The sequence below is a fragment of the Somniosus microcephalus genome, chromosome 14, assembly GCF_052327205.1.
Source record: "Somniosus microcephalus isolate GS21.2 chromosome 14, FLI_Smic_1.0, whole genome shotgun sequence".
Lineage (NCBI taxonomy): Eukaryota > Metazoa > Chordata > Chondrichthyes > Squaliformes > Somniosidae > Somniosus > Somniosus microcephalus.
The window spans coordinates 27,716,934-27,739,045 of record NC_141000.1 but is presented as its reverse complement, the minus strand read 5'-3'; the positions used below and the strand labels follow the sequence as shown (position 1 = coordinate 27,739,045).

The following is a 22,112-nucleotide window of genomic DNA, read 5'->3' as shown; positions in this document are numbered from 1 at the left end:
CTTTCTCGAAACAGTCCAAGGCACAGATCGCGGCCTCTGCACCAATCCCATTCTACAAAGACCTGGGCCAGATCTGAATTGTCAATACTTCCTTGCATGCTTGCTTTGTTTAAATCTAACATAAACCAAATGCACCTGGGGTCTACTTATTGCCTGTAAGGGCCCAGTATGAAATGAATAATGACTCTCTCAATCCATTTTCTCGTGGCCATAGACCTATCCATAATTCAATGCAAATTGTCACTTAATTGGCAATTTCACCCAGAGAGCCCTAAGTAAGATTGGTTGGAAAATAGGCACGTTTATATATTGGGGCACGTGGAAGTGCTCTCATGAGATTGGGGTTGCGGCACATATTTTGGCAGGGCACAGGAAGCTTTATTCTGCATCTACACCCGACCTAGGAACACTTGTGTTAATATTAGATGCTCTAAGTTACCTTTCCAAAGCGCTGACTTCTTTCACTTTGATGAACACAAAATATCTCCATTATTACGATCAAATTCAAGCCAAATGGGATTTTTTTCCCCCACCTGCCTTGATAGTTGACTTGTCCATTTTTCCTTTATAAGCTGACAGTTTATATGAAGAATGGTTCTGTAGACTATGGGCAAAATGTTTAAATACAGAAACAATTGGGGTGTTCAGAAATGTATAGTCGGTGCAGTGGAACCCCTTGAGCTTGGCTGCAGAAATCAATGTGAAGCCCTTTAACTGTGGTACCATCTTGTATTTCATTCTTACCACATTGCCAGTTACTGCAGCAGCGTGTGGTATTTGCACAGCAAGGAGAAGGCTGGAGTACAGAGCAAACAACATGAACTGAACCATGACTATATTTTAACAATAGCAAATTATCATGTGTGCATAGCCATTGCACAAAAATCAGCAGTTACTCATTGGGCAGAGTTCACAATTATTGAGATTTTGGGGACAGATGATATTTGTGTGGTTCCTGATTTGATTGCACAATATTAAAAAGTCTGAACTGTTGCTCAAATTGAAGTCCCTCTTTAATTATTGATAACATTATCTAATAGAGTGATTGTGTAAACTCACTGCAGGAAAACCTCCTTTATCCAGCAAAATCCCCAGCCTGCGGCTAAAGCAAATTGGCAGAGAATCTTGGTCTTGCATGTATGGCACAGCAACACCTGAGGCAGACGAATGAAAACAAGTGCAACATAAAGAACAGAAGAAGCATTATGCAGTGCTTACTCAGGTTTTCATCCTGTGGAAATTCTAACTGATAATTCGAGTGACAGATTATTGGTGCGCAGATAATGGAGGTCAGATAATAGGTCTCACTGAGCCGATAGATGCATCGGGGGCTGAAGCCATCTACTGAGGTTGAGATAAGACCCACACCTTTATCTCCCTGTTGGTAGCATCATCACGAAAGGGGTAGAATCAAACAGTGGGACAGTGCAGCTAATCCTCTCTCCTACCCTTCTCTATGTCCTGCTATTGGTTCCCTACCATTGGTACTTGGGGAAGACCCGGTAATTTGCTCGTGTTGATTTGCTCTTAACTTCACCTGTCGGCCTTGAGCACAACTCAGTGGTGCTTATTGTGGCTGTCAGATGGGAGCTGGGGTGAAGATTAACAGGTGGCAGGGTGGTTAAGGAAATCTGTATAAGTTGGGGGTCATTAAAAGAAACAACATGCATTTATAACAGCAACTTTCATGACATCAGGACATCCCAAAGTGCTTTACTGACAATGATTTACCTTTGAAGCGTAGTCACTGTTGTTTTGTAGGGAAACGCTGCAGCCAATTTGCGCACAGCAAGGTCCTATGAACAGCAAATTAGATAAAGGACCAGCTCATCTGTTTTTGGTGGTCCTCTTTTATTGAACCAACTTAACTGTAAATTAAATAGATCTTTAAATAAAACTTATCAAATCAAATTAAAATGTGGCTTGCCGGGGTGACGATGTACTCCAGTCCCTGTGGCGCCCACCGGTCTCGGAAGGCCTCAAGTGGCCGGCGGACATCACGTGCTCCATCTCCAGGGCCACCCGGGCGCGAACATAGCCGCGGAAGAGAGGCAGGCAATTGGGCCAGGCGACCCCCTTGACTGCCTGCTGCCTGGACCTATTAATGGTCACTTTGGCCAGGCTCAGGAGCCGCCCGCTCTGTTTTTGGTGGTGTTGGCTTTAGCAATGTAATATTTATTTGTGCAACACATAAATAATGCAGTCTACTCTGAGACAGATTTAGAAGGTGTTCTGCCCCCATTATAAACAATGGGAACAGGACAATGTCCTGCTGAATCTACATTAAGCAACTGCATGGGTTATCTGATGGGAGATTGGCGGAACCCCCGGAGAAACGGCTTAAACGGATAGAAATGTCTGCTTACGCTGTTTCTCCTGGGGTGGGGGGGGAGCGGGGGGGGGGGGGAGGATCTGCCAATCCCCTGCCGAAGTTACTTATAAAAAGTATGCCAATTCTTGCCATTTTATTACAAAAAACGTAATTGTTCTTTGCTTTAAAGTTTGCAGCTCCTGCTCCCACGATTATATCAATGACTGGCCGCCATTGCAGTATATCAGCTGCTATCTTTAAAACTGTGATGAGTTCTGAGCCAAATTATAAATTAATGCCAATTCAGGTACTTCGGTTAAATTGGATATAAGAAATAGGAAATAGGAGCATAAGAAATAGGAGCAGGAGTAGGCCCTTCGAGCCTGCTCATCTTCACAGGGTATTTGAATGATCAGTCTATGTGTGTGTGCATTTATAATTGTTACTGCTGCCAGCCAGGATATCTCATTGGACAGTGCCCCCATCTACTGGTAGGTCTGAGAACTGATTCAATGTACCCAATCAATGCCAAATTTGTGGCAGCAAATAGGACTAAGTAGTTTACAAAAGAAGGCAACTATAATGATTATAGGGATGAAGGGATTAGTTTAGGATGAACAATGACATAAATTGGGCATGTTCTCTTGGAGAAGAGAAAGTTAAGAGGTGATACGATTGCTGTTTTCAGGATTCTAAAGGGACTAGATAATGTAGACCATGACAGGCTGATTCACCTTGTCCAGAACAGCAGAACCAGAGGACATGGCCTGCACTTGAAGGGGGGTAATCTGCGGAAACTTTGGGCTGGATTTTCATTCAGCAGTCGGGAAGGAGGCGGGACTACAACTTTTGGGTTTTAGTCCCGCCTCCATCGACATCCAGCCAATCGATGCGATTTTCCCTTGATTGACCTTGTTGAGCCCGCCTAGCGGGCTCAGCAGGCCAATTAAGGGCCACCCGGCAACAGGTGACGTCACAGACTGAAATTTCATCTGTCAAGAGTTGTTAGATTTTCGGGGAGCCGTCAGGCGGGGTTTCAGGCGTGTGGGGGGGGGAAATCCTGACTTTGGGGGTCCTGACACCATCCCGCCCAAAACCCCGCCCCACGTAAGTTTCAGGGGCGGCGGGTACCTGCCCCGCACTGGGACCCGCCGAAACCAGGCGGGAAGGGATTAGTGCCAATTAACTGCCTGTTAACAGGTAGTTAACAGGCAGTTTTTAGCCTAATCCCCATTTTGAGGGGTTTCGTGTGGGTTTCCCGACAGCTCCAAACCACACCAGGTTAGAGCAGCGGGCCGTCGGGTTGAATGAGTTGGAGGGGTCGCGATGTCGGCGCTCAGGTGAGTGATGGGTGCATGAGTGTAAAGGTAAGTGTGTTTGGTGTGTCTAAAGTGTGTAAAGAACTTTTACTTACCTTTACTTACCTTAACAGCCTTTCTTCCTGTAGCCGTCGGGAGCGTAGCACTCAGCCGGCACTTAAAGCTGAACGGCTGCGATCTGTCAAAAGTGACAGCCTTCAGCTTTTAGTGCTGCTGAGATTTCTAAATGAGTCTGTGCAGAAGGGCTCATCTTAGAAATCAGACTGTCAGTGTTTGACAGCTTCAAACAGCTGTAAAACACTAATATTTCATCTGTCAGAAATCTTGACAGATGAAGTTTCAGTCTGTGACGTCACCTGTTGCCGGGTGGCCCTTAATTGGCCTGCTGAGCCCGCTGGGTGGGCTCAACAAGGCCAATCAAGGGAAAATCGCGCGGATTGGCCGGACGTCAAAGTAGGCGGGTCAGAAACCCAAAAGGGGAAGTCCCGCCTTCTTCCCGACAGGTTCGACAAAATCGACCCCATACAGTCTGACTTCTAACCTGAGTCCTTCTACGCAGACTCAGTTAGAACTCTCACTGGCATTGAAAGCTGAAGGCTGTCACTTTTTACAGATCGCAGCCATTCAGCTTTCAGTGCCGGCTGAGTGATGGACTCCCGACGCCTAGAGGAAGAAAGGCTGTTAAGGTAAGTACAGGTAATTTAAACTTCTTCACACACTTTAGACACCAAACACACTTACCTTTGCACTCATGCACCCATCACTCACCTGAACACCGACATCGCGACCCCTCCAAGTCCTTCAACCCGACAGCCCGCCTGCTCTAACCTGGCGTGGTTTGGAGCCATCGGGAATCCCACACGACATCCCTCAAAATAGGGATTAAGCTAAAAACTGCCTGTTAACTACCTGTTAACAGGCAGTTAATTGGCACTAATCCCCTTCTCGCCTCGGGTCAGCGGGTCCCAGTGCGGGGTGGGTACCCGCCTCCCTTGAAACTTATGTGGAGGCGGGTTTTGGGCGGGATGGTGTCGGGACCCCTGAATTCGGGATTTTAGCCCCCCCACACGCCTAAAAGCCCGCCTCACGGCACACTGAAAATCTGGCTCTTTATTTCAGTGAGTGAGTAGTCAAGCTATGGAACAGGCTCCCTAGGGAGAGGGTGGAAGCAGTTAGTGTTCAGTCATTCAAATGCAAATTAAATAGATTCTTTTCAGACAATAATATTTTGGTATACAGTATATAAGTAATTTGAGTCATGATGTGATGTAAGTGTAGTATGCTTGGGAGGAACAGCAGGTGACTTTAGACCTATATTTCCCAAAGCTTTTCACCACTGGGGTTTTCCTCGCCTCATGTCTGGGTCTGTTGTAGACTAATTGATAGAGATTGATTGCTCTGATTTGTCAACAACTCCATTATCATTGTATCATGCGGCTAGCTGGACCTTGGCCTTTTTTGTCCAGCAATTCCTATGTTCCTACACTGAAAATTTACCCACCTTGCCATAAACCATAAGAGCTGCTATTCTGTCAATATCCAGCTGGTCAATGACCAACAGCACAAGATCATGCAGGTCAGAACTTGCATTTATACAGCACCTTTCACAGCCTCAGGATGTCCCAAAGTACTTTACAGCTAATGGAGTATTTTTGAAGTGTAGTCACTGTTGTAATGTAGGGAAATGTGGCAGCCAATTTGCACATGTAAAGTTCCACAAAAAACAATGAGATGAATGACCAGATAATCTGCTTCTGGTGGTGTTGGCTGAGGAATCAATGTTGGCCAGGATACCGGGCGAATGCCTGCTCCATGAGATCTTTTATGTCCACCTCAGAGGGCAGATGGGTCCTCGGTTAACATATCATCTGAAAGGCAGCACCTCTGACTGCACTGAAGTGTGAGTTCAAGTCTCTGGAGTGGGGCTTGAACCCACAGCTTTCTGACTCAGAGGTCAGTGTTACCAACTGAGCCAAGGCTAACGCCATGTGGCATCGCAGGCTCAAAATGGCTGCTGTATTTGCTTACATAACGAGAGTTGCTGCACTTTAAAAGTAATCCAATGCATGAAGCACTTTGAAGCGTTCTGCATGTGACAAGATGCTATATATACTGAAGTATTATTACAAATAAATCTGTACCAAGCACTGAGAAAACAGGGCCCAGTGTTCTTGCACAATGCATACATTCTGCTGTGATGTCATGAGCAGAAAGATCTGTACCTCTAAATGTAAATCCCATTGGCGGTCGGGCACTACTAGAGTTTGTAAAGTAGGTCTTGGAGTAATTCACGTTGAAGTAGATCTCTCTATATTTTGGTTCAAACTTAAACTGTTTGTATTGTTTAGATCTCAATATCCAATCCAACAGACTGAACCAGAAACCTATTGCCTAACTGATTCTAAAAGGTTAAACTGTTAAAGGGTGTAGCATCAAGGAGCCCTAGCAAAACTGAAGTCAATGGGAATCAAGGGGAAAACTCTCCATTGGTTGGAATCATGCCTAGCACAAAGGAAGTTGGCTGTGGTTGTTGGAGGTCATTCATCTCAATCACATGACATCACTGCAGGAGTTCCTCAGGGCAGTGTCCTAGGCCCAACCATCTTCAGCTGTTTCATCAAAGACCTTCCCTCCATCATAAGGTCAGAAGTGGGGATGTTCGCTGATGATTGCACACTGTTCAGCACCATTCGAGACTCGTCAGATACTGACGCAGCCCATGTCCATATGCAGCAAGACCTGGACAACATTCAGACTTGGGCTGACAAGTGGCAAGTAACATTCACACCACACAAGTGCCAGGCAATGACCATCTCCAACAAGCAAGACTCTAACGATCTCCCCTTGACATTCAATGGCATTACCATCGCTGAATTCCCCACTATCAACATCCTGGGGGTTACCATTGATCAGAAACTGAACTGGACCAGCCATATAAATACTGTGGCTACAAGAGCAGACCAGAGGCTGGGAATTCTGCGGTGAGTGTCTCACCTCCTGACTCCCCAAAGCCTTTCCACCATCTACAAGGCACAAGTCAGGAGTGTGATGGAATACTCTCCACTTGCCTGGGTGAGTGCAGCTCCAACAACACTCAAGAAGCTCGACACCATTCAGGATAAAGCAGCCCGCTTGATTGGCACCCCATCCACCACATTCAACATTCACTCCCTCCACTGTGGCTGCAGTGTGTACCATCTACAAGATGCACTGCAGCAACTCGCCAAAGCTCCTTCAACAGCACCTTCCAAACCCGTGACCTCTACCACTTAGAAGGACAAGGGCAGCAGACGCATGGGAACATCACCACCTACAAGTTCCCCTCCAAGCCACACACCATCCTGACTTGGACCTGTATCGCCGTTCCTTCACTGTCGCTGGGCCAAAATCCTGGAACTCCCTTCCTAACAGCATTGTGGGTGTACCTACACCATATGGACTGCAGCGGTTCAAGAAGGCGGCTCACCACCATCTTCTCAAGGGCAATTAGGGATGGGCACTAAATGCAGGCCTAGCCAGCGACGCCCACATCCCATCAATGAATTAAAAAATAAATAAATAAATGGGCAAAATGAGCAGGTCCTTTAATCAGGGCTGAGGCAGTAACATTGTAACCAATTTCTGTATAATAAAATCTGCAGTGTAAAGGACCAAATAGTGCTGAAGATTTGGACAATGATAAAAAAAATATATGGCTGTGGAGCAGAGTAGTGCTGTCTGTTGAGAATTCCTGCAGTGATTTTTATTTAAAACATCTAGTGCCGTTCCATTAAATGCACATCACATTGTACCAAATGCATTAGATCCCATTTTAATATAAACTGAGAAGAAACAGCATGTTATTGAGCATTATGTTCTGTAGTGTTCCTCTAGTTTTTCCACTTGTCTCACAGGGATCCTGCAGCTTTCATCAGTACACAACGTTGCGTGAGAGTTTGCCATTTTACTGAGCCAGGCTTTAATGCTTTCCTTCTTGGTTAAAAGTTTTTTTTTACATTGTTTCATCCAGGCAGAGATTCATTAATGTGATGTCAAGTTAAATTAACTCTGAGTAGTTGAAGGGACAGTATCCCTTTGCCTTCTTAATCTTGCATAGTCCCAAAATCTTTCTTTGAAGAAGCAACATGCCTTCAACAGGCATAGTTAAAGTTAGAACGGTACTAATAATTCAAGTCTCCTGCTATCAATCAAACAAATAAAAGGATATATGGTAATCTAAGCTCATGTCACAATTTAAAGTGGGGCCATGACTCTGCAACATTGTCAAGCCCACCGCTTTCAATGTGGCCAGGCCGAGGGAAACTGTGTCTGTCTGTTCCCACCCAGCCTGGCACAGAGAGGGTAGAGTGACAGAGTCTATCAGCTCACTGCCACATCTGTCACCAATCCTGACGCTGTGGGACCCGTTGGACTGAAAGAGCACTGAATTATCAGTGCTTTAATTAATTTACTATTTAATTGGCACTGTTGAGGAAAGTAGCATCATGAGAGTAGAGTATAGAGCAAAAGAAGTGTGTTGTGGTGTAGGGAAGAAATATATATGAAATCATTTGGTCAGCATTTGTGTGTCTTTATAAAATGAAGGTGACCCCACAGACCATAGAGTTACAGAATCATAGTAATTACAGCACAGAAGGAGGCCATTCGGCCCACTGCACCTGAGCCAATGTTAGCTCTTCAACTGGAACTATCCATTCTAATTGTGTTTCCCTGTCCTTTCCCTTGTCTTGATATAACACTTATCCAAGTCCATTTTTAATTATGTTTAAGGGGGTAATTTTGAACTTACCGCAGAGCGTAAAACTCTAATGGGCCCCCGACCCACAACGCCAGTTGTACCCTCCAGTTAAGTTGCAAATTACCCCCATAGTCTTTGCTTCAGGTGTCACTTGTGATAAAGCATTTCATATCCTAATGCCCCTCTGTCATAGAGTTAGATAGAAATTACAGCACCGAAACAGCTGGTTTGGCCCAACCAGTCTGTGTTGGAATTTATTCTCTGTCAAAAGGCTTCGAACTTCCCTCTTTCTTCTTCTAGTGTTAATCCTCTGCCTAGGACACCTCGTTACCAACTTGCCAAACAGTGGAAACAATCTTTTACTATTTATCCTTTCATAATTTTGAAAACTGCAGGGAATTGGATACATACTTGAAAAGGGCCACGGGGAAAGAGTGGAGGAGTGTGACTAATTGGATAGTTCTTTCAAAGAGCCAGCACAGGTACGAATAGCCTCCTTCTGTGCTCTAAGATTCTATGCTATTAGGCTCCACTTAATCTTTCTCTGTTTCAGTGAGAAGTGCCACAATTTTCCAAGCCTTTCTTTATAGCTAAGACTGTACATTCCAGGTAACCTTTCCATCGTTTGAATATCCTTCCTATAATGGGGTGTCCAGAACTGCGTGTAATACTCCAACAGTGGCCGAACCAATGCCTTGGACAAACTCATGTTGTGCGATGGCCATACCACTGGTACCCTCTCTGGAAGTGAGTTTGAATGCTAAATAAATGAGTTAAATGTGTGTGAAATTTACTGTGTCAAAATTACGTAATTGAAACAAAATTAGACTTTTTGCATTCATTTTCGGCTGTGATTCCACACACAGTAAGTACTGTTGCAAAGATGTTTGAGGAAGGGAAAATGCAAGTAAGTTTACCCTTTTCTTAAGTTTTGGGTCCTGATATTTAACATAAAATCCCTTCCTCTAGCCTAATGGGATAGTCTGCTCATTTGTAAGATTTGCAAAATTTCTGCATTTCTCCGAAGGCTGTTATTAATAAACGGGACCCTGCGTGGACATTTTAAATTAAAAAGAGTACCCAAGATGGCGTCCGTACCTCGTGGCAGAAAGCCTGTGGGATTCTAAAATGGATTCTGCAACGCAGACAGCTTGGGAGAAATTGAAACCAAAGCTGCAGGTTTTCTGTGAAGAGAAACTTTGTATTTTGGAACCAGACAGGACTCTGAATTATGCATTAGACCGAATTGGAGACAAAATCTAAATTCAGTTTAGGCCTATAGTTAAGGCCATCAAACAGTCTGCATATATTATCGGAAACAGATTAACACAGCCATCGAGGCTGGACAAGCCCATCAAGGAACATTCAGGACAATACAAGTCAATTATCGGGCCGGTAGATGTGATGCTGGCCATCTAAAAACCAGTTAGTATGAATTGCTACCATTATTTTAAACTAGCCCGCCAAAATTAAGACAAAGAACTAACCTGATTTGGCGTGCAGATAAGGGTTTTCGACGAAGGTATAATTGAAGGCCCCGGGTAGCATTGAAGAGAGTTCGTGAGTTGGTGTCCAAGATCATCAGGTGCGTTCGTTGGTTGGTGTGCTGGTGCTGCTCCTCGGCCCCTTGCCCTTGTGGCTGCCACTCTTTCCCCGTCCCGCGCTTACCCCCTGGCCTTTGCCCGTGCCCTTTTCACACTCCATCTGGAACCACCCCGGCACCGGGTCAGGCGGACACGGACAACTCAGGCCAGGCGAGGTGGGTCGCGACAAGGGGAGGAGGGAAGACCACCGAGGGGCAGGCCGGCTGAAGAAGACCAACCGAGGAGACGAACCGAGGGGAGGCTTCGAACCATCGGGCCTTCAGCCTCGGCCGACCTTCGAATATCTGCACACCAACTCAAACTGATGGCTGTCGACGAAGAATCATCCCTGCAAGGTAAAGTACCTAAACAGAGACTTTAACTTTGGGGTACGCGAACCTGGACAATGCCCTTGCAGTGCCCAAAAACCACGTGACAACGGCAGGCTCCAGAGAGCACCAAGAGCGAACCCCGAACCCAACCGCTGTTTTGAGTCTAACAAACCTTTTGATTGGTGAGCATGAAGTTCTGACCCCTCATAGCTTAACCTAGTTAGGTATAGGAGGTGGGATAAGGATAAGGGGATTGTTAAGATAGTTGTTTTCCCTCGATGTGCCGTGTGTTCCCCATTCCCTGTATAAGTATATAAGTATTATTATGATTCTCTTGTAATTTTTGCCTGTCGAAGTGTACACTAGTAATTTTTTTCCATAAGATTGTATCAAGTTTTCCTCTTCAATAAAATCTTGGTTTTGTTTGCATCCAACCACCTGTCTATTCGAGTCTTCTCTGTACCGCCGCCTTGTACCTAAGTCCGGTGTCTGGAACCCAGGGGTGTGGGAGCGATTCGAACTGCTCACAAAACAGTCAGAGGCATAACTGGCTGGGCGTACGCGCCAAACACCAGCACCCGCCATCCCCTACACATTCAATATCTGTAGGTCAGCCTACTGTATTTAATCTCCTTTCCAGTTAAGCTTTATTATAATTTGTAATAATTTTACTCAGAACAATGTATTTTGTATGTCTAGAAGGAAGTTTAAGCAAAATATTACTTGCTGAAAAAAAATACCCTTTTCTAACTTTTTGGATATCTATAGTGTTGGCCTGGCCTCAAGGAATAATAAAATAATGTTTGTTTTTTTTACCCACACCTGCGTGACTCCTGTGCCTAATTGAGAGAGGTACTTGCATAGTAAAACAAAATGCAATAAAACAACTGCCAAAATACAAGACAGAAAATCTATGTGGAAACAGCTGGTTTGACAGTGGAAAGTGGAAGCGTCTCCTCCACTCCTGTCACCCTTGCAAGTGTGGTTCCAGCTAGGATTTTAAAACATTACAGTCCAGGATTTAATTGGCACTGTGAACAACTCAGTTTCTTTTCGCTATACTGAAATCATGGCAAAAGGGTAGTAGTGCTTTATTTATAAATGCAATCTTTTCCCTGTAGCAAAACCTTCCACATGTGTGCATATTGTATTCATTTTTTGGCTGAATTTATTACAAGTGACCTAAATAATAATCTAAGTAAGTACACACACACATACTATATATATATATATTCTCTATTAACCGGCAAAATTCTCACTCCGAAAACAACACCTCAATAACCGGCAATGTTGCCGAGTCCGAGTCTCCCGCGGTGGCCGAGTTAGTCAGTGGGGGTAGTTCTCCAAACTGCCACTACTCGGCTTCTTGGCGCTGTCGGAAGTCCGAACACCTTAATAACAGGAGTCTGACTCTCCCGCGCTGCCGGTAGTCTCTTCTGATCCACCATTTTACAGGGGTACTGTGTGTCTCCCACGCTGCTGGTAGTCATTGGATTGCATTACCCTCAACTGGCAGTACTGTACTTAATCAAGCATCTTCCACCATCCATTTAACACAACATTCTGTAGGTGAGTACCCATTACTGTATACTGCACAGTTCTTGATTTTTTAAATTTTTCTTTGTTAAAAATAGCCGCGGTAGATAACCCTCTCCGTCATCCGGAATTTTTGATCAACCGGCAGCACATCGGTCTCGTCGGTGCCGGATACCAAAGAGTTTCCTGTATATATATCTTGTAGATTGTTCCTTTCTTTTTCATGTCTCCTTGTTTGTTTTTCCTTGAAAGTTAAGACTTGGATGGTAACACATAAGTGAATTACTTCAAATTTTATGTTAAGAGGATTTCTGCTAATAAGTACTGTAAGCACAATTAAGTTCAGTACACCTTTCTCACAAGAGAAGGAACATGTGTAACATTGGGCTGGATTTTATGAACCTCGGCGGGTCCGTGGTGGGCGATGTTGATGGCAGGTCCCGAACCCGCTGCTGTCTCCATACCGGCCTCTGAAATGATTTTCCCCGATTGGGCTTGTTAAGCCCCGCCTAGCGCGTTTCCCAGCCAATTAGAGGAAGTCGGTCTGGTGATGTCATTTGATGGTGCGTCATCAGCCGGTTTCCTTAATGTGACCATGGCCAAACTTATTTTGACATTTGTGCTGTCAGTGTTCTGCAGCATTGAAGTGCTGCAAACACTGACAAGCACTGCACAAAGGTGCATGGGTGCACCCAGGCTCTCCCATATGGAGGGAGTCACAGCACATATGGAGGTCCACTTCCCTTCCCATGGGCGGAAGAGACTTCCCTAGGAGATCAACACAGCCGGGTTGCACATTGCAGAGGAGGGCACAAGCAGGGATGTGGTCAGGAGGACCAGGCTGCAGTGCTGCAAATGTTTCAATGATCTCAGTAGATCACGAAACGTTAGTACAAACCACATCAGCAAAGTGATGGAAGGTGTCATCGACCGTACTATCAAGCGGTACTTACTCACCAATAACCTGCTCACTGATGCCCAGTTTGGGTTCCGCCAAGACCACTCGCCTCCCAACCTCATTACAGCCTTGGTCCAAACATGGACAAAGGAGCTGAATTCCAGAGGTGAGGTGAGAGTGGCTGCCCTTGACATCAAGGCAGCATTTGACCGAGTGTGGCATCAAGGAGCCCTAGTAAAACTGAAGTCAATGGGAATCGGGGGGAAAACTCTCCACTGGCTGGAGTCATACCTAGCACAGAGGAAGATGGTTGTGGTGATTGGAGGTCAATCATTACAGCCCCAGGACATCGCTGCAGGAGTTCCTCAGGGCAGTGTCCTAGGCCCAACCATCTTCAACTGCTTCATCAATGATCTTCCCTCCAATGTAAGGTCAGAGGTGGGGATGTTCGCTGATGACTGCACAGTGTTCAGTGCCATTCACAACTCCTCAGATAATGAAGCAGCCCATGCCCGCATGCAACAAGACCTGGATGACATTCAGGCTTGGGCTGATAAGTGGCAGGTAACATTCGCACCACAGAAGTGCCAGGCAATGACTATCTCCAACAAGCAAACGTCTAACCACTGCTTCTTGACATTCAACAGCATTAACATCACCAAATCCCCCACCATCAACATCCTGGGGGTCACCATTGACCAGAAACTTAATTGGACCAGCCACATAAATACTGTGGCTACAAGAGCAGGTCAGAGGCTAGGTATTCTGTGCCGAGTGCCTCACCTGCTGACTCCCCAAAGCCTTTCCACAATCTACAAGGCACAAGTAAGGAGTGTGATGGAATGCTCTCCACTTGCCTGGATGAGTGCAGCTCCAACAGCATTCAAGAAGTTCGACATCATTCAGGACAAAGCAGCCCGCTTGATTGACACCCCATCCACCACCTTAAACATTCACTCCCTCCACCACCGGCGTACCGTGGCTGCAGTGTGTACCATCTACAAGATGCACTGCAGCAACTCACCAAGGCTTCTTCGGCAGCACCTCCCAAACCCGGGACCTCTTCCACCTAGAAGGACAAGGGCAGCAGGTGCATGGGAACACCACCACCTCTAAGTTCCCCTACAAGTCACACACCATCCTGACTTAGAAGTATATCACCGATCCTTCATCGTCGCTGGGTCAAAATCCTGGAACCCGCTCCCTAACCATACTGTGGGATTACCTTCACCACACCGACTGCAGCGGTTCAAGAAGGTGGCTCACCACCACCTTCTCAAGGGCAATTAGGAATGGGCAATAAATGCAGGCCTTGCCAGCGACGCCCACATCCCATAAGCGAATAAAACAAATTTTATAAAATCAACCTCATCCTGCTGTGCCTCTCATCACATCCCTACCCTACTCCTGCACATCATTGCTCACACCAACTTAGCTTGCACCTCCACCCATCCCTCTCTATCTATATTATCACTTCCCCATCTCACTAGCCACCACTCACACTCATCCTAGTGCAATCATACCAAGTAACAACACACAAGGGTAGGCATTTGGGTGTTTTATGCAATGTTCATGTAAAGTTTTTGTTAATGTGGTGTCAAACATTGAAACTTTTATTTTCAACACTTTGCGTTCTTGGGCAAATTTGTGTGCACCTTTGGAAGTGGCTTAGTGAGTTGCAGTGAATGGTGAGACATAATGGTACCCCCCGCAGTGGTGATGAGTGTGAAAGGAATGGCTTGGGCATTGTAGGGATGCTTTATTGTGTTGGTGTGGGGTGGTGCCAACCTGGCGCATCATGTGGCAGCCAGGGTGTACTGCATCAAGCAAAGTAAATCTGGCCATGGTGAGGCCATCCCTGGCAGCAATGTGGTCGGGTGCTGATGCCCTGTGTCCTGTGCAGCATCAGTTGATTGAGGTTGGTGCTGTTGTTGGTGCTGCTGGTGTGCCTGGTGCTGCTGGTGTGCCTGGTGCTGCTGGTGTGTCTGGTGCTGCTGGTGTTGGAGCTGGTCGTGGTGGGATTCGGAGGACCAAGGTGAGAGAATTTCAAGGGCACGCATGCTGATGGAATAGATGGCAGGTGAAGTAGAGATGACAGAAGCGATCTGTCAATGATGGGAGCGGTAATGAGGTCAGACTGGATGGAAACTTGTGTAAAGACTTGCAGCATCCTGATTCTGTAGTGGAAATGCAGGTTAGAGAAGCTAGTGGTTAAGGGAACATTTCTCAATCAGCTGGGAGCTTTGATTTGACATTTGAAGCTGTCAACTCATCAGCTGATTCAATGGCAAGTCACCTCCCACCTCAGCTTCACAGACGAGGTCGAAGCACAGTGGGAAACCAGTGGGCAACCTGTCAAATCCAGAAAGCTGGGAAAAAGCCATTGATACGTGGCTGTAAACAAGCCACTAATGATTTTAATTGCCTCCCCCGCCGCTGCTTGTCGGGTCTGCTCAGCACTGACAGACCCGACATTTGTGAAAGGCGCGTGATGGTGGGTTCACAGTGGGGTCCCGATCCGCTGGGGAAAAAAAACACTTTCCCACTCGACCCGCCACCGATCGTGCCCGCTGACCCCCCCGCCGCCGCAAAATCCAGCCCACTGTGTCCGCTGGTTCAATATCTGGTTATTAGTACAAGCACTATTGCACTCGAGTGCTAAATCTCTCAGTGTTGACTATTAAGTGATATTTCACACTTATGTGTCATTCCTTTTACTTTAACTGGTGTGAATTATCAGCACCAGGGACTGGAAATTAGTTTCAGTATACACAGAATAATAGTTAACAATTGGTCAACCAGTGCTTTTTGTAGTTCTACAATTATTCAAAGAAGCCTCTCTGTATCAATTCAGCCTAAATTTGCTAGTTCTTCCGCCCCCCCCCCAATTTAAATGTAAACCTAGCCCGCAGGCCTTCTATTTAAAGAGCTCCACACAAACAAGAGAACATCTCATGATCAACGAGGATAGCACACCTGCAACTGACTAGTCCCACTGACCTCCAATCCTGCTTCAGGATCAGGTGCATGGTCATAATCCAGTGGAGACTATTACCAGGCAGCTTCTTTAGTTAGTGCACCTCAGTAATAGTGGGTCTAGCAGAAAGGAGAACAATACTAAAGAAATTAGATGAATTAAGTTTATACTCAAAGGGTGTCATTGCAACTTTTATCGCCAGGCGAAAAATGGGTGACAACTAATCGGATGCTCGTTTGAATAACTTGCCTGATTTTCTTTGATTGGGTATGATGTGTAATGAGCTCCCAATTCGCTATCGCTGTTTTTTTTTTTGCCTGTCCATAAAAGTTAAAATAACCCCCTAAAGTGACCCAAATTGGGCCATGCTGGCTTTATTCGCTGTTGACAAAAAATTACTTTTTGTCTTTGTTGAATTTTTAACTAGTATTTTGTATTGCTAAAAATAGCATGTAAGGGCTTAACACCCAATACCATACAAAGCACGGTATGCCAGTGGTGGAGGGAGTGGATATTTAAGGTGGTGGATGGCGTGCCAATCAAGCAAAATCTAAATTTTGGGCCAGCCAGCAAGATAGCTTGATCTACTGAGTATGAAGAGGATGGAAATTTTAAATTCAATAGCCAGAGTTTGCCGCTTCGACACTCATCAACCTGCAGTTTTCCTGTCCATTAAAATGAATGGGAGGAAAATCGCAGGTTGCTGAGCACATAAGCAGAAAGGCACTTGCCTATGTTTCGAGAGAAAGCAAATGGCGCCTTTATTATTTTGTGTGTTGAGGAGAGTTTTATGTAAATATAACTACACATTAGTTCAAAGCCTGCGCCTTAGTCTGGTAAGAGTGTGTACTCAGTCCACTTGTGGAAGAAAGGGGGAAATCATGCGGCAGCATGCAATACATTCCAGTAGCTGGGTTACAGAGTAAGGTGCCTGAGTTATGAGTCCTGGGTCTGGCTCTTGCTTACCTGATATGTTGATATGGAATGTGAGGTCTGTTTATGGGAGCGACTGAGAGAAAATCTAGTGTAAAAAAAACAAAAACGTTAACATTCACCAATACACAAATTTTGCCCAACTTGGATCATTTTGGGTTTGGATGGGGAAAAAAATTGCCTGCCAATTTTTCTGCTTCTATTTTTTTCCCCCATTAACTTTCTGCCATCTCTTCCTGGTGGGTGTCGGGCAAGTAATTGTGATCTGTGCCATGCCAAGAAAAGTTATTTTAAAAAGATAAATTACCTGGTAGTCTAGTGGAAGCTGGGAGACCATTCAATTCAAATTTGGGCTTTGTGAATCTTTGCATTCTATGAAACAAAAGTGAAATCCTGAAGAGACCCACATTCATTGTCAACACAACCAATGACCCCTGTGATTCACCAGAATGATAGCAAGGCCTAAAGGGTTAAATTATCAGGACAGATTGCATTAACTTGATTTGTTAGAAGGTTGAGGGGTGATCTAACTGAGGTGTTTACAATGATAAAAGGACTCGATAGGGTAGATACAGAGAAACGATTTCCTCTGGTGGAGGAATCAAGAACAAAGGGTCTCAATCTTAAAATTAGAGCCAGGCTGTTCAGATGTTGAAATCTGGAACTCTCTCCCCCAAAAAGCTGTGGATGCTGGGCCAAATGAAATTTGCAATACTGAGTTCAATAGATTTTTATGAGATCAAGCATATCAAGGGATATGGATCAGTTAAGTTGAGGTACAGAGCTGCCACGATCTCATTAAATGGTGGAACAGGCTCGAGGGGCTGAATTGTCTATTCCTGATCCTATGTTCCAATGACCTTTGTGAGACCTTGCTTTATGCTATTTGACTCCCATGCTTGCCTACAAGACAACAGTGACTACTCTTTATAAAGTAAGTACATAAGAACATAAGAATTAGGAGCAAGAGTAGGTCATACGGCCCCTCGAGCCTGCTCCGCCATTCAATAAGATCATGGCTGATCTTTGACCTCAACTCCACTTTCCCGCCCGATCCCCATATCCCGTGATTCTCTTAAGAGTCCAAAAATCTATCGATTGAATACACTCAACGACTGAGCATCCACAGCCCTCTGGGGTAGAGAATCCCGAAGATTCGCAACTCGCTGACTGAAGAAATTTCTTCTCATCTCAGTCCTAAATGGCCGACCCATTATCCTGAGACTATGACCCCTAGGCGGAAAAATGCGGTTGCTTTGCAATAACGGGGCGCAAAGCAACTAGCGCCCTGGCACAGTGCTGCTAATGCCTCCCGCGAAATTCAGCGGGAGGTTAGCGACGGCGGTAGCCGGTACCTCCGACAATGACGTCATCACCATGCGCAGCGCCCCAGCCGACAGGGTCAGGAGGGCGTTTTTGTGGCCGGGGTGACGATAATTAAAGGGCAGGTGCCGGGCGGCCATTTTTTTTGGCCCGCCTACCAGCACCTGCCCCCTCTTGCCTCCTCCTCCTGCAGGGTGCCGGCCGCAATTGGTCAGCCCAGCACTCCTCTTGAGTGCCAGGCTCTTTTGCTGGCACCCCACTCCCCGGTGGTCCAGCAGGGCCCCGGTGCATGCTGCGCTAGGCCCCTCCTCTTTACTCAAGGGAGGAAGGCCTGCAGTACCACGGCGCTATGTGCCGGTGGGCACGGTGCTGCTGCACGTAACGGCATGATATTCCATGGGTGCGCCCCAAGAGGGAAGGGGAGCGCTTCCAGTAGCGCCCCGCCTCCTGCTTGGGGCGCTACCATTCAATTTTGGGTGTGGGGGCGCTAACTTATTCAGGGCGCTAGAAGTTAGCACCCCAAAGGGGGCATGAGCCAATTTTCTCCTCATACAACAGTCCTGCCATTCCAGGAATCAGTCTGGTGAACCTTCGCAGCACTCCCTCTAAGGCAAGTATATCCTTCCTTAGGTAAGGAGACCAAAACTGTGCACAGTACTCCAGGTGTGGTCTCATCAAAGCCCTATACAATTGCAGCAAGACTTCCTTACTCTTGTACTCCAATCCCCTTGCAATAAAGGCCAACATATCATTTTCCTTCCTAATTGCTTGCTGTACCTTAATGTTAACTTACTGCGTTTCATGTATGAGGACACTCAAATACCTCTGAACACCAACATTTAATAGTTTCTCAGCATTTAAAAAAGTCTGTTTTTCTATTCCGCTTACCAAAGTGAATAACCTCACGTTTCCCCACATTATACTCCATCTGCCATCTTCTTGTCCACTCACCTAACCTGTCTATATCCCTTTGCAGGCTCTTTGTGTCCTCCTCACAGCTTATGTTCGCACCTAGCCTTGTATCAACAAACTTGGATACATTGCGCTCGGCCTCTTCATCTAAGTCATTAATATAGATTGTAAATAGCTGAAGCCTCACCAAGTAATTAACTGGGAGGTCCTAAGGATGTGAAAAATGTTGTATAGGTAAGTTCTTTGTTGCTTTTAATACCTTCATTAAATGTTTTGCTTCAAGAGCTCAGCTTGTTTCAAAAGCTTCTCAAATATCCAAGAGGATATTTTAACCTCACAACAATCAATCACACCTGTGCATTCTGAGTATTTGCAGTCTGCAGAATTTCCCAGCATGCAATCTGCACATCCTGCAGAATTTCCCAGCATGCAATCTGCACATCCTGCAGAATTTCCCAGCATGCAATCTGCACATTCTGCAGAATTTCCCAGCATGCAATCTGCAATCTGCACATCACCAGAACTCGAAGGGTGTCCCTTCATCCTGAGACGATTTGAGAGTTTCTTTCCTCAAAAGGCTTTGAAAGAAACTGGAGATTGAATTCTCCACAGTTTTATTTTGGGCACATGATCGATATAAACATGTTAACAATTGTGCTTTTCTGTTATGAACTACTTACAGAATTTGTTGATGGTTAAAAAGAGAACAAGGATATTGGGGTTGATTTTAATCTTGTCTCCTGGGCATAAAACTGCATTTCATGCCCTTTATAGAAACCATCCAAATTTAATTTCTATGAAATGGGAATGATTATTGGGTGGTTTTTGTAATGGGTGGTTAATCTGCAATGGGAGTTTCACAGCCAGTGGCAGCTTGGAAATCTCCCCCATCATTTACAGCAAATGTATTGCTGTTAAAGAAAGAAGGAAGTACTTCATTCAAAAAAGGGTATAAAATAAACCCAGCAACTCCAGGCCAGTCAGTTTAACCTCAGCAGTGGGGAAGCTTTTAGAAACGGTAATCAGGGACAAAGTTAACAGCCACTTGGAGAAGTGTGGATTAATTAAGGAAAGCCAGCACTGATTTGTTAAAGGCAAATCGTGTTTAACCAACTTGATCAAGTTTTTTGATGAGGTAACATGAGGGCAATGCGGTTGATGTGGTGTACATGGATTTCCAAAAGGCGTTCGACAAAGTGCCACATAATAGGCTTGCCAGCGAAGTTGAAGCCCATGGAATAAAAGGGACAGTGAAAGCATGGATACGGAATTGGCTAAGGAAACAGAGTAGTGGTGAACGGTTGTTTTTCGGACTGGAGGAAGGTATACAGAGGTGTTCCCCAGGGGTCGGTTATAGGACCACTGCTTTTCTTGATATATATTAATGACTTGGACTTGGGTGTACAGGGCACAATTTCAAAATTTGCAGATGACACAAAACTTGGAAGTATAGTGAACAGTGAGGAGAAGAATGATAGACTTCAGGAAGACATAGACAGGCTAGTGAAATGGGCAGTCACGTGGCAGATGAAATTTAACACAGAAAAATGTGAAGTGATACACTTTGGTAGAAAGAATGAGGAGAGGACATATAAATTAAATGGTACAATCCTAAAGGGGGTGCATGAACAGAGTGACCTGGCGGTATGTGTGCACAAATCTTATACTTATGTAAATCGTTGAAGGTGGCAGGGCAAGTTGAGAAAGCTGTTAAAAAGGCTTACGGGATCCTGGGCTTCATAAAAAGAGGTACAGAGTACAAAAGTGTGGAAATTATGATGAACCTGTATAAAACACTGGTTCGGCCTGGAGTATTGTGTCCAATTCTGGGCATCACACTTTAGGAAGGATCTAAAGTCCTTAGCGAAGGTGCAGAAAAGATTTCTGAGAATGATTCCAGGAATGAGGGACTTCGGTTACGTGGATAGACTGGAGAAGCTGGGGTTGTGCTCCTTGGAGCAGGGAAGATTGAGAGGAGATTTGATAGAGGTGTTCAAAATCATGAGGGGTCTGGACAGAGTAGATAGAGGGAAACTGTTCCCATTGGCAGAGGGGTCGAGAACCAGAGGACAGAGATTTAAGGTGATTGACAAAAGAACCAAAAGCGATGTAAGAAAAAACTTTTTTACGCAGCGAGTGGTTAGGATCTGGAATGCACTGCCTGAAAGGGTGGTGGAGGCAGATTCAATCACGGCTTTCAAAAGGGAGTTGGATAAGTATCTGAAAGAAAAAATTTTGCAGGGCTACGGGGAAAGGGCAGGGGAGTGGGACTAGCTGAAAGCCGTTACATGCTCGATGGGCTGAATGGCCTCCTTCCGTGCTGTAACCATCCTATGATTCTACTTTAATTTCTATATTGCCTTTCACAACCTCAGGACGTCCCAAAGCACTTTACAGCCAATTGAAGTATACTCACTGTTGTAATGTAAGAAACACGACAGCCCATATGTGCACAGCAAGGTCCCAGCAATGAGATAATGGCCCGATAACCTGTTTAAAGGTGTTGGTTGAGGGATAAGTATTGGTCAGGAAACTGGAAGAACTCCCCTGCTCTTCAATGGAGAAAAAAATCCGGCAGGGTGTAAAATGGCCGTGGTGGGGGGGGGGGCCTTTACTTTACTGCCGAGTGGGTAAGGATAAAATTACCCCTGCTATCTCCACTTTGTCAGTTCAACTGCCAAATGAAAACTCTTTTTTGAATACTGGTGTCCCCCTTGTGACCTGCAGTGGAATGAATCAAGTGTGCTGCTGATTGTGACAGTTTGAATATACACTGTGAATAGCTTTATTAAAATGGATACATTTTTACACAGCAATAACCTTCAAACTATAAGGACTTTAACACAAAATACCTTTCAAGGGAAATCCGATAGTTTTTTTTACCGTACAAATGTGGCCATGCCCCGTTACTGGCGTGTGAATTTTATTTTTGCATACTTTCAGCTTCTGTTGCCAGTTTCTCCTTGGCGATTAGATATTTTTTGGTATACTTGGAGCAAGTGGCTTAAGGGCAGACAATTTAAGGTCAACGGTTTCCAAGGTGTCACACACAGCCCGCTCTCTCGGGGTCGTAATCTGAGCAGCGCACTAGTCCTGAAACTCTGCACACAGCATTTCAGAAGGTCCTCAACTGCCAAGCCCTTATCTGTCAACGTTGAAGGCACACGCAGAACTAACAGATTATGCTCAAAGTTTGTTTCCGAAATTTTATCCCAGGTGTTTGCAAAGGCACGTCAAAATATGCCAATAC

The 22,112-nt window shown here is 45.3% G+C and overlaps 1 long non-coding RNA gene across 1 annotated transcript; it reads right to left on the bottom strand.

Annotated features, from left to right (window-relative positions):
• Positions 1-7,273: 7,273 nt before the first annotated feature.
• LOC147107397 (uncharacterized) lies at positions 7,274-21,588 on the bottom strand. The gene is made up of 4 exons (XR_015080782.1): positions 21,279-21,588; positions 16,935-16,999; positions 16,661-16,715; positions 7,274-12,077 (listed from the first exon to the last, which is right to left on the bottom strand). It is a non-coding gene; the product is annotated as an uncharacterized LOC147107397 (long non-coding RNA).
• Positions 21,589-22,112: the final 524 nt, after the last annotated feature.